We start from the raw sequence: 15,167 nt of genomic DNA, 5'->3' as shown, positions 1-15,167 counted from the left end.
CAGTGGGGCGATCTTGGCTCACTGCAACCTCTGCCTCCCGGGTTAAAGTGATTCTCCTGCCTCAGCCTTCTGAGTAGTTGGGATTGCAGCTGCACACCACCATGCCTGGCTAATATTTGTATTTTTAGTAGAGATGGGGTTTCACCATGTTGGCCAGGCTGGTTTCGAACTGAACCTCAAGTGGTCCGCCTGCCTTGGCCTCCCAAAGTGCTGGGATTACAGGCGTGAACCACCATGCCCGGCCGCCACACCTGGCCCCAATTTAAATGTTCATTTGGCATGAGAGGTGGGGAGTTTTATTTTCCCACCCAAAGGCTTCACAGTTAATACCCTGTCAGTTGCAAGCAGCCTCCCCAGCTGCCGGAACCCAGCTCTTCCTGTGGACAGAGGCAATATTTTCCCTGGACAAGATGAACGAGCTCTCCCAGAGTATGCAGGTTCCTAAGCCCTGTGCCATGAATGACCCCCGTGTCACTGACACTGGCTTTTCCATCTGCCTGGCCTGGCCCTGGGCGAGTCACAGGAAGAGAAGGAGCCAAGTTTCAGAGGAAAAGAAACGGAACGAGTGCTTTTCCACCACGTGGACATAATTATGTCTTGGATGGGTTTTCCCATTTCCATCACTGCAAAAAATCTTGCAATAATCTTGAAAAGACAAATTGCCTGTGTCTTGATGCCTGCCGTCACCTGGCCCTGGAAGTGGGATGCCGGGGAGTCATTGTTCCTGGTACTTGTAGACAGCCGTACAGTTTGCCATGACAGCCCTCCTGTGACTTGGACAGTATTGGTAGTAGGCAGGGGCCTTAAACCGTCCCATGATACAGAAGTCCCCTCTGCCCACATCCTCCTTGTTCGGGGCCTTGTCCCCTCCCCCATACCCACTTGGCTCTTCTGAGACCCTTGGTTCACCTTCTTTCAATTGCCAGGCGCTCCACCTCTCCTAGATTTCCTGGTTTCTTTCCTTCCCCATCTATGTCTTTCCTCCCATCTGAAATCCCTTGGCTGCCGGGGTCTCCTGCTAAAGCTTAATGTGAATGTCTCACGCCCTGACTCTCCCACCAACCGCCTGCTCCTGCCTCTGGCTGCTGAGCAGAGCTGGAGAGAGGTGTGGTCAAGGCTTTGCAGCCCCGATCTCTTTCTTAGGGAAGCCTAGCCTCATTTTCCATGTTAGCTGGTCACTCGTGTCCTTCCTAAGCCCCCGTGCCACCCCCAGCGTCCCCTCTCCAGGACTCTCCTCTAGAAATGGAAGCTCCGGACTGGCCTGGGCCCTCCTCTCCTGCTCTGGCGCTCTCTGTCATGTGTGCACTGGGTGACATGGGCAAGCTGCCTGGCTTCTTGCGGTTCACTTTCTTCATCTGGAACGTGGGCGTGATGATGCTTCCAACTCTTGGGCTCTTGGGAGGGTCACACAGGAAGCAAGAGAAAGGCCTGGCTCACAGTCAGTGCTCCAAGAACAACAGCTGCTTTATTGGGGCCACCTTTGGAGACAGCGCTATCTGCTCAAAGCTGGTCCTCCATGCAGTCTCTTCAGCTTCTCTCTCCCATCCAAGAGGATGACTTCTCTTCATTATCCCCAAGAAGCCATCCTCCTGCCCAGCCTCATGCCTGAGCTCCCCTCCTCTACCTCCTGCCCAGCCTCATGCCTGAGCTCCCCTCCTCTACCTCCTGCCCAGCCTCATGCCTGAGCTCCCCTCCTCTACCTCCTGCCCTGCCTCATGCCGGAGCTCCCCTCCTCTACCTCCTGCCCTGCCTCACACCCCATGTACTCTTTTTCTTATTTGTGCAGGTGCATGAGGGCTCTGCTGCCCCAGGCTCTTCTTTGTGTAGCCTTGAATCCCTTCTCTCTCTCTCTCTTTTTTTTTTAACATTTTGTCATCCCCACAACCCCAAAGTAAACTGAAACAATGCTCCCTTCTGTTCAAATAGTGTATCCGTTATCTATTGCCACACAACCCTGCATCAAAACAACATCAGAATTCCATGGCTTAGAACAATAAGCATCTATTTAGCTCCTAGGCCAGTGGGTCAGGGATTGGGGGTCTCAGCAGGACCATTCTGGACTTGGACTCAGTCATGATCCGCAATCAGCGGGCATGGAACCATCAGGGTGACTGAACTGCGTGTCCCTCTTGTACTCTGGTCAGGTTAGCCTGCTACGTTCTCATGGACGTGGTTGAGAACAAGAATGAGGCTTTCCAATCCTCCAGTTGCATCCCATTGACCAACACAAATCAAGTCCCACGGCTGGTCCCAGAGTCAAAGGGGAGGCAGTCCAAAGTGACAGGGCAGGAACTATGGCACAGGCCAGGCGAAGGTTAGGGTCATATGCAATCAACCTGCCACAGCTGGCACCAAGAGCACTTGCTCCTCCGTGTCACAGTGGTCTGTTCTACAGCTGCCTCATTCCACCTCCCCGACGCTGCCTCTCCTAATAGCAAGAACTGCATCAAACTCATGGCTGTATCTCCAGCATTTACTTTATCACTGCGCCTGGCTCATAGAAGACCCTCCATGGTAGTGGACTGAATTGAATGTATCCTCCCATCTTAAACTAGTCTCAAGGAGCTCATTATGCATTTTTTAAGCCTACGGCACCCGCTATTCCCAGGCAGTCTCCCATCCACGTACTAACTAGGCCCGACCCTGCATAGCTGACAAGATTGGGTGCGTTCAGGATGGTATGGCCGTAGACTGTGCTCCGCTTTTAAACAGCTGTCCTTGCTCCTCTTTAATCAAATGTCTTGCCTCATTCCAGCACCCACTCAGCTCCCCAAAGACCAAACTCATGCTCCTTGTGGTCAAGATGCTGGATGGAGCCATCCATAAAGCCGTTCTTCCCTACATCCTTACTCATCCATGTCTGTATTTTTGAAAGTCACTGGTAATCTTTGAGCACATTCAAGCCATTCATCAGCATCTGAAGCCTCCCTGACATTTCAGTAACAAATGGGTATCCCTTCTTCAGAACATTCTCCTCCCAGGAGTATAGGACCATGGACAGAACTTGCCTTCAGCCCCGGAGAGACCCAGGTTGCACCTCCTTCCGGTGTTGCCGCTCTAGACCAGAGTATCTGCTTCACTCCCCTGCAGAGTTGGCTTCTCTCTGGGTCTTAGCTGTTGGCCCTCTCCATCTCCCCTCTGTAGACTTGAATCAGACTCCTTTTCTGAAGACCTAGAAGGTAACTGCACTTCTGAAAGCCTTTGGAGCCCAAGAGGAGGGAGGGTTTGGGTTGAGGGGATGTGTGTTTGTTTTAGAAGTAGTGGTGGGAAAAGCATGGACTTCAGATTCAAACAGACCAGGGTTCAAATCTCTCTCTAGTCCATCCCAACAAAACTCTGGGCTGCATGGCACTTCTCATGACGTCTCCTTTATTTTGTTATTATCATCATTATTTTTTGGAGTTGCAAGTTACTTTTTTATTATTATTTTAAAAAATTCTTCATTTTTCTGTGTCCTCACAACCAGGGTCCTGTGAGGCACTATACCTTTAGGTGTTCTCTTTTCACACTCACTTCCTGGTGGAAGCTTGGCTTTTAAATGACTTATCTGAATGGGCACCTTTTAAATTTAAATCACCAGCTCCAAAATCTCATGAAGAATCAACTCCCACACTCCCATTTTCTGTCAGAAGGTTTTACATGGGTATTCCATATTTACCTCAAATCGCAAACTGAAATAAACTCCTCATCACAAAATGACCCATTTCGCGTTTGGTTTTGAGACAAGGTCTCACTATGTTGCCCAGGCTGGTCTTCGACTCCTGGACTCACGTGATCTTCCCAGCCTGCAGAGTAGCTGGGGTTACAGGCTTGCGCCACCAGGCCTGCCTCCAGTTTACCCACTTGTGTTAGCGGGACCATGTTCGCGCTGTCCCACGGTCGTGTTGGCCATCTTTGCTTCATCCTTCCTCTTCGTGGCTCCTACCATTCTTTCTCTTCCACCAGGCTTAGACTGGCCCCCAACTGTTTCTCTAGAAAGTTGTGTGGACATGAATAAGTATTCCCCTCTCTGTGCCTGTTCTACCTTCTTTCAAAGACAACATTAGAATTCCTGAATTTTAAAAGCAAGGAAATGAGGCACTGATTGGTTTTCATTTGTCTGGACCACACGTTAAGCACAGTTAAGGGCAGTGTCTAGATACTTCAGATGCAAGAAGAGGGCGAGAGAGACAGACTGAGAAACAAAATTCTCTGGGCTTCTCTTTCAACCTCTCTGAGAATCAAAAGTAGTACCAACCCCACACCCCTGGTGAATGCATGTGACAAGCCTTGGCCACTGGCCTCTTAACAGCCTCAGATGCAAAGACATGAACAAGGAGGGTGGGATTTCTTCCACTCCTGGCTGAGCTCTTTCCAAGAAGATGATCTCATTTGTCGTGGTGAAAGGCTTATTTTTAAAATGCACATTTCATTTTCCATTATTTAGTAGGCATATAATGTCTTGCAGCTTCCTTCTAAGTGATTTCATGCGTGGTGATTCCATGTGTTTCTCCAGTTCCTATATGTGCCTCAATGAATCTCCGTATATTTCTTTCAACACTATGGTAATAAAAACACACTGGGCAGTGTGTGGCTGTGGTTTCACTTAAGAAAAATTTAAATCTGGACCATCAATGCCCTGTGACTTTAGGAGCAAGGGCTGAGAGGGAGGCTGTATGGCAGATGGTCCCATACCGTCTCTTCCAGAATTAGACATGGCAGACGCCAGGGTGTGAGCGTGTATCAGGTGGGAGGGGTAGGAATAGGAGATAATGTTAAAGAAAAAAATTAATCGTGACATTTATTAAAAATAGTAAGGGAGACTTCATTCAGGATCGTTGAGATAGGCGTAGGGACCACAGCCGTGGGTTCTCCAGTGGGGGAGAGAGATTAGGCTCAACCCTGAATACAACAAGGAAAGTGAGACTTTATAGCCAAGAAGAAGAGTGGAAGGAGCGGTCATTGGATGCAAAATTAGTAAGAGGAAGCATCACGGATAAGGGGGATTCCGGCTACACCGATCTAAAGGATTCTTGCTGAAGGCAGGCCAGGGTGATGAGACATCACCTGGTGAATGGTGGAAGACGAGGAACCTGATCAGATACCAATGTTGATCAGATATTGAGTGTGGACAATCTGGTTAAACTGACTTAGCAGGGTTCTTGCTAAAACTGGACAATGCAGACATGAACATGGAAGTCCAAAAGTCGTGGACATTTAAAAAATTATGTTTGCCAGAGCTTGCAGAACCATGCTGTAAGAATCATAGGCCAACACGGAACTGGGGAGCTTTCCAAACCCAGGATTCAGAGAAGAATGCTGACAAATCTTCACAGGAGGTTGCAGATTCAACCTCAGAGATGTCTGGAAAAATATTCTACTCAAATCTCAAACTGAAATATACTCCTCATCACAAAATAGTCTTGATTTTCAAAGATCTACAAATCTAGTGAAGTTCTTGCTGAAGTGAAAATAGCCACTGGTCAACTGCAGCTAGAGGTTGAAGCAAAGGAAGCTTGAAGGCTGATGGGTCCTCAGCCTCAGAAACTACCCAGTGATGACTGCGTCACCTTCATGAACAAAGGGAGGCATGAGCTGTCCGGACAATCCCGATTAAGGGGCCATGATGAGAAGTCAAAGACACGAGAAAACAGTGATGGCAATTTTTAAGGAAATGAATTTCAATTTAAAAGTAATCAGAACAAAGTTACAGTTTTAGTTGTACAGAAAAATTGAACAGCAAGCAGGGAGGGGTCTCACATATTCCGTCTTCCCCTCTGTCCCTCCTGTTACTAACACACACACAGACATACATGCATTAACACTGATGTGGTAAATTTACCATATTTCTATTACTAACACACACACACACACACACACACATTAACCCTGATGTGGTAAATTTATTGCAATTGATGAATCAATATTGACACATTATTCTCAATTGAAATCCATCATTTACATTTGAGTTCACTCTTTGTGTTGTCTAGTTCCAAAAGACACCTTCTGATTTTGGTGGAAAAATGCAGAAGTTAATTTAGAGGAAAAAACAACTTTATATTTAGAAAAAATGGTTAAGATGATTACTCATTAATCTGAATAATATATTCTTCAGAAAGATTTATTCTGTGCAGTATGTAAGTATAAAATTTGCATTACCTCTGGTCTTTCCTATAAGAGTTGTATCAAGCTCTTAGTAAGAATCTCATCAACAAAATTAATTGCCTGCACATATACTTTTCTTGGGACATTGTTTTTTACTAAAAACACATTACATGTGACCTCTGGACAACCTATATTCATGGCGCAATTTGCATCTTTGCTTTCTCAGATTGCAAAAGCCTTTGTGTAACCATTGCCCCCAGCAATTGTCACCATTACTTGGCCCAGTGCCACTGTGCAAGGGAAGGAAGGTTTTGCCTTGGCTCAGTGGCAGGACTAACACACCCTCTTCCCACATGGAGGCATATTAGAGGATATTCTGGCCTCCCTGCAGCCTCAGGTTCTCTCCTCCCTGGGAGAATAGCTAATCCACAGACCTGTATCTGCATGGAGAGGTCATGCATGTGTTCTATACACTTTCAGCACCACCCAGGTCCAGGGTTTGCTGGTCTTAGGTGCTAATCTCTCAGCTCCACATTCACCTGCATACACCCTGCTCTGTGGCACTGAGGCTGGTTCTCTGCAAAACCCATTTCTGTCTTGTAGCTGCTCTCTGTGAGGCTGTGACAGTAAGAGGGCTGAAAGAAGACTGTGGGGGCTCGGGGAGGAAGAGGAGACTTGCTCTTCTGGCCACTTACTGGGGCTGTGAGCATCACCCTGAATTCTTCTCTACCCCAGCAGCAGTAGAACCTTCCTATAGCTGCAGCAAAAGCCAGTGTGCAGCTTTTCTAAACCTTATCCAGCCAGTCTAAAGGCACCCTCTTCAGAGTTGCCACATTGCCCTTAGGACTAACCCAACCATTCTCCACAATCCAGATTTAAGCAGCACTTTGGAGGAGTTCGCACAGTGATGAATACATCTGATTCTTTTCCCACCATCTGGCTATTGCTATTTGTGCATTGATTCCACTGGTCAGAACCAAAGAGAGCAGGAGAGGTAAGTGCAGCCAAATTCATCTAGCCTCACACTGACCTTCCTATAATCCATACTGCCAAGTGAGGTGTCTGCGAACCACAGATGTTTTGCCAACTGGCTTACTGTTAGGTACTGCGAATGGGACGGAGGCCCTGGGAAAAGATCAGAACACAGAAAGAAGAGAGAATCTTCTATTTCTGGTTTGACAGTGTGGTAATTGCTGGCAGTTGTAACACTAGCAAGAACAGGGTAACACCTGAGCAGAAGTAGGATTGATTTGGACTCTGGGATCCTGGCAAAGGCAGTATCTTTTTGACAATTTTCAATCTCTGGTGCCTTCAACTATGCAGCAGTAGGTACAAACTCAGGAACAACACTCTCTTTTGTGTATGGAACAGACACGAATATTACAGTGGGGAGGGAGGCTGAAGGTGAACTGTGTTAGGCCTACTAATGGCCCCCTAAAATATTCATGCCCCCTAAAATATTCATAATCCCAGAAAACTGTGAATGCATTATATTATCTGGAAATAGGGATTTTGATATGTAATTAAGGTTACAGACCTTAAAAAAGGCAGAATATTCTGAACTTTCTAGGTGAGTCCAGTAATGAAGAAAAGAAAACTACTAAAATGCTGCTGTGGTCCCACCTAACAAAGCTTAAAAACAAGGCTCAAAAGGATCAAACTTATTTCGATTATCTGTGTCGCTGAACAAAGCCCAATAACATTTATAGGAATACAAAATATCCAGCAACCAATGTGTGGCATTCAATCACAAATCACCAGTCATGCAAACAAGCAGGAAAGCACAACCCATAACGACGGGGAAAACTCATCAGTTGAAACTCACCCAGAACTGACACAGACAATATATTTAGTAGACAAAGACATGAAAATCGTTATTACAACTGTATGCCATGTGTTCAAGAAGCCAGAAAAAAGATTGAACATGTTTAGTAAAGAAATGGAAGAGAGAGGCTGGTGTGGTGGCTCATGCCTGCAATCCTAGCACTTTGGAGGCTGAGGCGGGTGGATGACCTGAGGTCAAGTGTTCGAGACCAGTCTGGCCAACATGGTGAAACCTCGTGACTACTAAAAATACAAAAATTAGCCAGGTGTGGTGGCACATGCCTGTAATCCTAGCTACACAGGAGTTTGAGGCAGAAGAATCTCTTGAACCTGGGAGCCAACTGCACTCCAGCCTGGTCAATAGCATGAGACTCGGTCTCAAAAAAAAAAAAAAAAAGAAGCCGGGCGCGGTGGCTCACGCCTGTAATCCCAGCACTTTGGGAGGCCAAGGCGGGTGGATCACGAGGTCAAGAGATCGAGACCATCCTGGTCAACATGGTAAAACCCCGTCTCTACTAAAAATACAAAAAAATTAGCTGGGCACGGTGGCGCGTGCCTGTAATCCCAGCTACTCAGGAGGCTGAGGCAGGAGAATTGCTTGAACCCAGGAGGCGGAGGTTGCGGTGAGCCGAGATCGCGCCATTGCACTCCAGCCTGGGTAACAAGAGCGAAACTCCGTCTCAAAAAAAAAAAAAAGAAATGGTAGAGATTGAAAAACCCAAATTGAACTTTGAACTTCTAGATATGAAAACCACAATGGCTTAGATAAAAATAATACAGAAGATGTGGTTAACAGCAGAGTAGACATTAGAGACAAAATTAGCAAATCTGAAGACAAAGTAGCCAATCAAACACAGAGGGGAAAAAGACTGAAAAATAAATGAAGAGAACATGTTAGTTAGCTATGGAATAACTTCAAGTGGCCTAGTATACATGTAATTGAATTGTCCAAAGCAGAAAGGAGAAGCAGGGGAACAAAAATATTTGAATGAATAATGACAGAACATTTTCCAAATTTAATTAAAACTATAAATTCACAAATCCAAGAAACTCAGTGGACACCAAGCACAAGAAACACAAAGAAAGTACAAAGGCACATTATAATCACATTGCTAACTACCAGGAATAAAGTAAGAGTCTTAAAAGAAGCCAGAAAAAAAGACCCATTATATACAAATGAACAAAAATAAGGATGACAATGAATTTCTCATCAAAATATTGTAAGTTAAAAGAAATTGGAGCACTGTCTTTAAAATATTGAGAGAAAAAATAACAGTCAATCTAGAAACCTATACTCTATATCAAAGATACACACTAAAGAATGAAGTTGAATCCTTACTGAACATCATATACAAAAACAAACTCAAAATGGATCAAAGACCTAAATCTAATGGTTTAAACTATAAAACTCCTAGACAAAAACATAAGGGAAAATCTTCATGACACTGGTTTTGGCAATGGTTTTTTGGTAACTCCAAAACCACAGGCAATAAAATAAAAAAAAAAAATAGATAAACTTCATTAAAATTAAAAACTTTTGTACAACAAAAGACACTATTAAGGGAATAAAAAAACAACCCATGGAATGAGAGTAGAGTTGTAAATCATGTATCTGCTACGGGATCACTATTCAGAATATAGGAACTATAACTCAACAATAGAAAAGAAGCCAGTTCCAAAAGGGGCAAAAGACTTGAGTAGACGTTTGTCTAAAGAAAACATACAAATGCACAATAAGCACATGAAAAGGTGCTTAACATTATTTGTCATTAAGGAAATATAAATCCAGACCACAACAAGATGTCATTTCACACCCATTAGGATAGCTGTTGTTGTTTTTTAAAAAGGAGTGAGTGTTGGTGAGGGCATGAAGAAATTGGAACCTGCGCATTGCCAGTAGGAATGGAAAATGGTACAGCTAAAGTGGAAAACAGTTCGGTGATTCCTCAAAAAGTTAAAAGATTATAACATGATCCAGCAATTCCTCTGCTGGGTATGCACCCAAAAGAAAACTGGACCTTAAACAGCTACTTGTACACCAAGGTTTATAGCAGCATTATTCACAATAGCCAAAAGGTGGAAATAACCTAAATTCTATAAACAGATGAATGGATAAACAAAACATGGGATAGCTGTACAGTGGAATATTATTTAGCCTTAAAAGGAAGAAAATATTGATACGTGCTACAATACGATGACTCTTGAAAACATTATTCTAAGTGAAATAAGCCAGATACAAAAGGATGAATATTGTGTGAGTCCACTTATTTCAGATACCTGGAATAGACAAATTCACAGAGATAGAAAGTAGAATAGAGGTTGCCAGAGGTTGGGTGGAGGAGGGACTGGGAAGTTTTTGTTTAATGATTATATAGTATCTGTTGGCAAGTTGAAAACATTTTGAAAATGGATGACGATGATGGTTGTACAGCGTGGAGAATGTACTTAATACCACCAAACTGTACACCTATAAATGGTTAAAATGGTACATTTTCTTGTACATATTTTACCACGATAAAATTTAAAAAATGATTGTCAAAACTGATGGTGATATTTGGGAAGATTTTAAAGCCTTTTCCTTATATTTTTATGACTTAAACAAATATATCACAAAACACACAACTGTTTATAAAACAGTGGGGTGTTTTTAGAAGTAGCAGGGCTAATAATTGGTGGATAGAGCTCAACGAGGACTTCATGGGTTATTATTGTGCTTATTCCCATGATATGCCATCCAAAGTAATATACGGCTCTGTGATTTCAGCCAAGGAAAGCTCCGTTTCTGCAAATACAGTGACCAATTCCTAGCAAAAAAAAAATTTTCAGCTTTGTAAATAACTGATTTGCTTTATGTTTCTAGCAAATGAGATAATAGATCATAGTAAACATAGGGTTTCTGTGGGAATCTCAAGTCCACATTTTCTAACATTTCCAGGGACTTTACACCAACTGAGTACAGCTTGGGTGGGGTGATTTTTTTTTAAGTTGTAATAATTGTGTACAGCAGGCATGTTTTATGAATTGCACTGATTCTTTTGCTTAGAAAAAGGGCTTGCACCTGTTTTCTCTCAAACGTTTTTACCATAATGCTCATGGCTTCTGTGAGGGCCACGCTGTGTGCTTGCAATTTCTATCTGGAAGGCATAATGCCATCTCCAGAGGCAAACACCCTGGATGCTTTTGGAGCAGTGACAGAGCCAGTTTTAAGCGCCAGCAAACGGATGCTGAATAAGCAATCCTTCCCAGATCCACAAAACACAAGCCTATTCTGACCATTCAAAGGGACCGAAGGGGACAGGAATATATTCTGGATCCAAGATTTCCTTTCATCCACACTTTTGTTCCACAGACATTAACCAACACCTCCTGTGGGCCGGAAGCTGTGCTGGGCACCTAGGATACATGACAATGAATGTGGCTTGACCTTGTTCCTGCTGTTGACCTTGTCCCTGGGGAAAACCTGCAGTGGATGAGCGTCGAGAGGCCAAGGGCAGTGCTGTGATCCAGCAAGGCTAAGGGCCTCAGTTCCAAATGAGCGACCTGTCAGTGCCAGTCCATGGCTGCATCCTGAAGGCTTGTCTAACCACGCTAGAGGTAACCAGGGCTTTGCTGGCATTCTTGGCATTTTCCTAGGAGCAATGGGGAGGCAGAAACTCTTGTAAGCAGCAGGGTGACTCCTCAGCCTTCCTGTGCTGGCAGCGTGGGTATCCAGTATCTGCAGAGTGCAGAAGCAGAGGCACGTGGTGGTGCTGGGAGTGAGAGCAGACCCAGCTGTCCTCTATCGTCTGTCGCCAAGGAGCCCGAGGAGGCCAGGGTGAAGGCACAGGCAAGGGAGGAAGTGACATAGAGCTGGAGACAAAGTCTCCATGCCTTCCTCCCATTCCTGTGAAAGCCACGAGAACACTGAACATGAACCAGGAGGAGTGTATAGAGTGAGAGAAGAACACCAATAATTAGATGTAAACCCAGGGAGAAAGTACGACGAAACTATGAAAGAGCAGCCAGGAAGGCAGGGGAATGCCGGGGCAGGGTGGGGCCCAGAGCAGAAATCAGTCTTATAGGGGAAGGCGTGGTCCATGGCATCCCACACTGCAGACACCCCACATAGGATGCCGGCTGACGCTGTCCCCTGGCTTGGGCCATTTTCAGGGGGCTGTTGAAACCGGGCCCCAAATAGTTAAAGAAGCCAATGACTAACAGAAACTCTTGAGTTAGCGGCATGGCAGGTAAAAAAAGAACTTGCTGAAACACTGAAACTCCCTCTGCCTACGAGATTTTTTAAAAACTGGCTGAAATCAGTTGTAACCGACATGGCCAATTGGAGTCTGTGCAGGACGAGCCTGCTGTAACACAGCCTGAATTTCCACTGCATGTTTCATACTAACTCCCCTGAAAATTGCACAGGAGACCCATGAGGAGGCACGGAGAGATAAAAACACACGCTGGAGGACTTTCTAGACCTCCTCTTTCCTCCACCAATCGCCTACTAATCTCAGAATACACCCCCTGAACCTTTTCTAATAAAAATACTGCTTTGGAGCCAGCATAAGAAGACAGATTTGAGCTTGACGTTCTGGTCTCTTTGTGAATCAGCTTGCAGTATAGAGCTTTTCTTTCTCAGAAACGCAGTGTCATAGCATTGGCTTCGGCACATTGGGCAGTGAGCCCCTTTCGTTTGAAAACACACTGTTCACTGTCACAACTAAGGAAGCTGTTCTGGCGCATTGAAAAGTGACCGCAAGGAGATGGTCTGGGTGGGTGACTCTTTAGCATGCAGAAGGTAGACTGGGAAGGACAAGAGAGAACGCTAAACCCATTCAGACAAGTCAGGTCTGGTAAGCGTGTAAGGTGGAGGAGCTGAGTGTGCTGAGCTGTTGAAAAGCAGGAGTACAATTTCCAAGACGCCAGGTCCTGATGTGGCCTATAGAGAATCTTCTGCACGAACACATTCTTCTCAGAACTCTGAGTTCTGTCAGGGAAGCAGAGGAATTCTCAGGCTCGCTGGCCCCACCTTTGCTACCTCCTCTTCATCTGTCCAATTAGACTAGGACTGAGCCACACTTGACCCGGCCTTCTAGTTCCCAGAATAAGAGAAGGAACCGCATAATTGCAAGGTGCAAGGTGATTCAGAGAGGTTGAGTGATATGGTTAAGTCCACACAGCTAGCTGGAGGTAAGTTCTAGACTAGAATACAGGACTCGAACTCTAAGTTCAATGCTGTTTCCATTACAGGATCGTGCAGTTGCTCCATATGGTTCAATAATTCCCTTTCCTTAAAAGGAGGGTTACTTTTCTTCCCAGCGGAGTCCTGCTGATAATGAATCGATAAACCTCCTTGGGAACATCATTGAGCTACATTCTTCTATCAGAGGCACTGTTCAGGCACCAAAAAGAGTCTCACCCTATCCCTCCCCTTCTCCCACTTCAGAAAGGCACTGTGGGGCTGGGAAAATGCCCCAGGCTGGCATCAGTAGTAAGCACAGCCTACTCTTGATTCACAGTTGTGGTGACGAGGCAGCCTTCACACTGGTACTTGGCAGGCGGTCTTGGCTCTCAATAGAATGGTGCTTTGTTTCTGCTAATGATCCAGTACACTGAATTGGGCTGGCACCAAGGACCCTGGTACCTCTGCCAACCAAGTCACATGCTCTGGGCTTTCTGAAGCTCTGGCCCCTCAGTGCACTGCATAGCTCTGCACAGGACAGGGTAGAGAGGAACCTGGAGGCAGGATCTGTATTTCCGATAAACATGACTGTGGCCTGAGGCTCTCTCCAGGCACAGCCCAAGGGTATCCAGTCTGAGGACCAAAATGTTATAGGTTGATACAGTATTATGTGTTTCACGTTATAGGTTGATATGGTGGCTCTGTGTCCCCATTTAAATCTCACTTTGAATTGTACTCCCTATCATTCCCATGTGTCAAGGGCAGGACCAAGTGGAGGTTAATTGAATCATGGGGGCGGTTTCCCCCATGGTGGTGTTGTGATAGTGAGTGAGGCTCATGAGATCTGAAGTGTCTTGCATTTCCCCTGCTGGCACTTCTCCTTCCTGCTGCTTTGTGAAGAGGGTACCTTGTTTCCCCTTCCCCAGCCACCAGGGTAGTACATTTCCTGAGGCTTCCCCAGCCATGCTGAATTGTGAGTCAATTAAATCTCTTTCCTTTATAAATTATCCAGTCTCAGATATGTTTCTATTAGAGTGTGAGAATGGACTAATACATAGGTCTATTCAGGTTTTCAGTATTCGCTGAAGGTAGTTTTGGTAATTTATCTTTTTCTAGGAATTTTTCCATTCCAAGTTGTCTAATTTGTTGACATAAAGTTGTTTAAAATATTCACTTATCATTCTTTTAGTTTCTGATGGATCAGCAGTGATGCCCACTCTTAGATTCCTGATTGTTAATTTGTGTTTTCTCTCTTTTTTCTTGATCAGTTTAGCTAAAAGTTTATCAATTTTGCAATCTTTTTTAAGAATCACCTTTTCATATCCTTGATGTTCTCTATTATTTTTCTCTTTGCTAGTTAATTGACTTCTGTCTAGTCTTTCTTTCTTTCCTTTTAAGGTTTAATTTGCCTCTCTCTTTCTCTAATTCCTTAAAATGGAAGCTTAAATTATTGTTTTGAGAACATTTGCTTTTTCTAAGTCCTGCTTTAGCTTCATCCTGTTAATGTTGATGTGTATAGAGATGAGTAAACACATAGTTTATTTTTGTTTCATTCAGTTCGACATCTTTCTTAATTTCCATTGTAATTTTTCTCATCAACCTATAGTTATTTAGAAATGTGTTAATTTCTAAAATTTGAGGATTTCCAAAACTTATTTTTGTTTCTAATTTAATTCCTTTGTGGCTGGAGAACATACTCTGAGTGATTTAAATTCTTTTAAGTATATTAAAAATTAGTTTTATGGTCTAGTAAATGGTCTAACCTGGAGAATGTTCCACGTGCTTTTGAAAAAATGTGTATTAATTACTTGAGGGTGGAGTGTTCTATAAATGTCAGTCAGTCAAGCTGGTTGATAGTCTTGTTCATGTTTTCTATTTCCTTGTTGATTTTCTGAATAGTCGTTCTATCAGTTATTAAAAGTGGGGTATTGAACTCTCTAACCAGAAATGTTAAGTCTAAATCATCTATTTCTTCTTCTAATTGTGTCATTTTTGCTTTGTAATTTTGAGGCTCTGCCATTAGGTATTATCATATTCATAATTATTATCTATTCCTAATGTATTGATGATCCTTTATGATACTGCTTTTGTGCTA

Source organism: Aotus nancymaae, unplaced genomic scaffold (assembly GCF_030222135.1).
Source record: "Aotus nancymaae isolate 86718 unplaced genomic scaffold, 86718_ANA_hifiasm-v0.15.2.pri h1tg000032l_0, whole genome shotgun sequence".
Taxonomy (NCBI): domain Eukaryota; kingdom Metazoa; phylum Chordata; class Mammalia; order Primates; family Aotidae; genus Aotus; species Aotus nancymaae.
Note: the sequence above shows the minus strand (reverse complement) of the source record.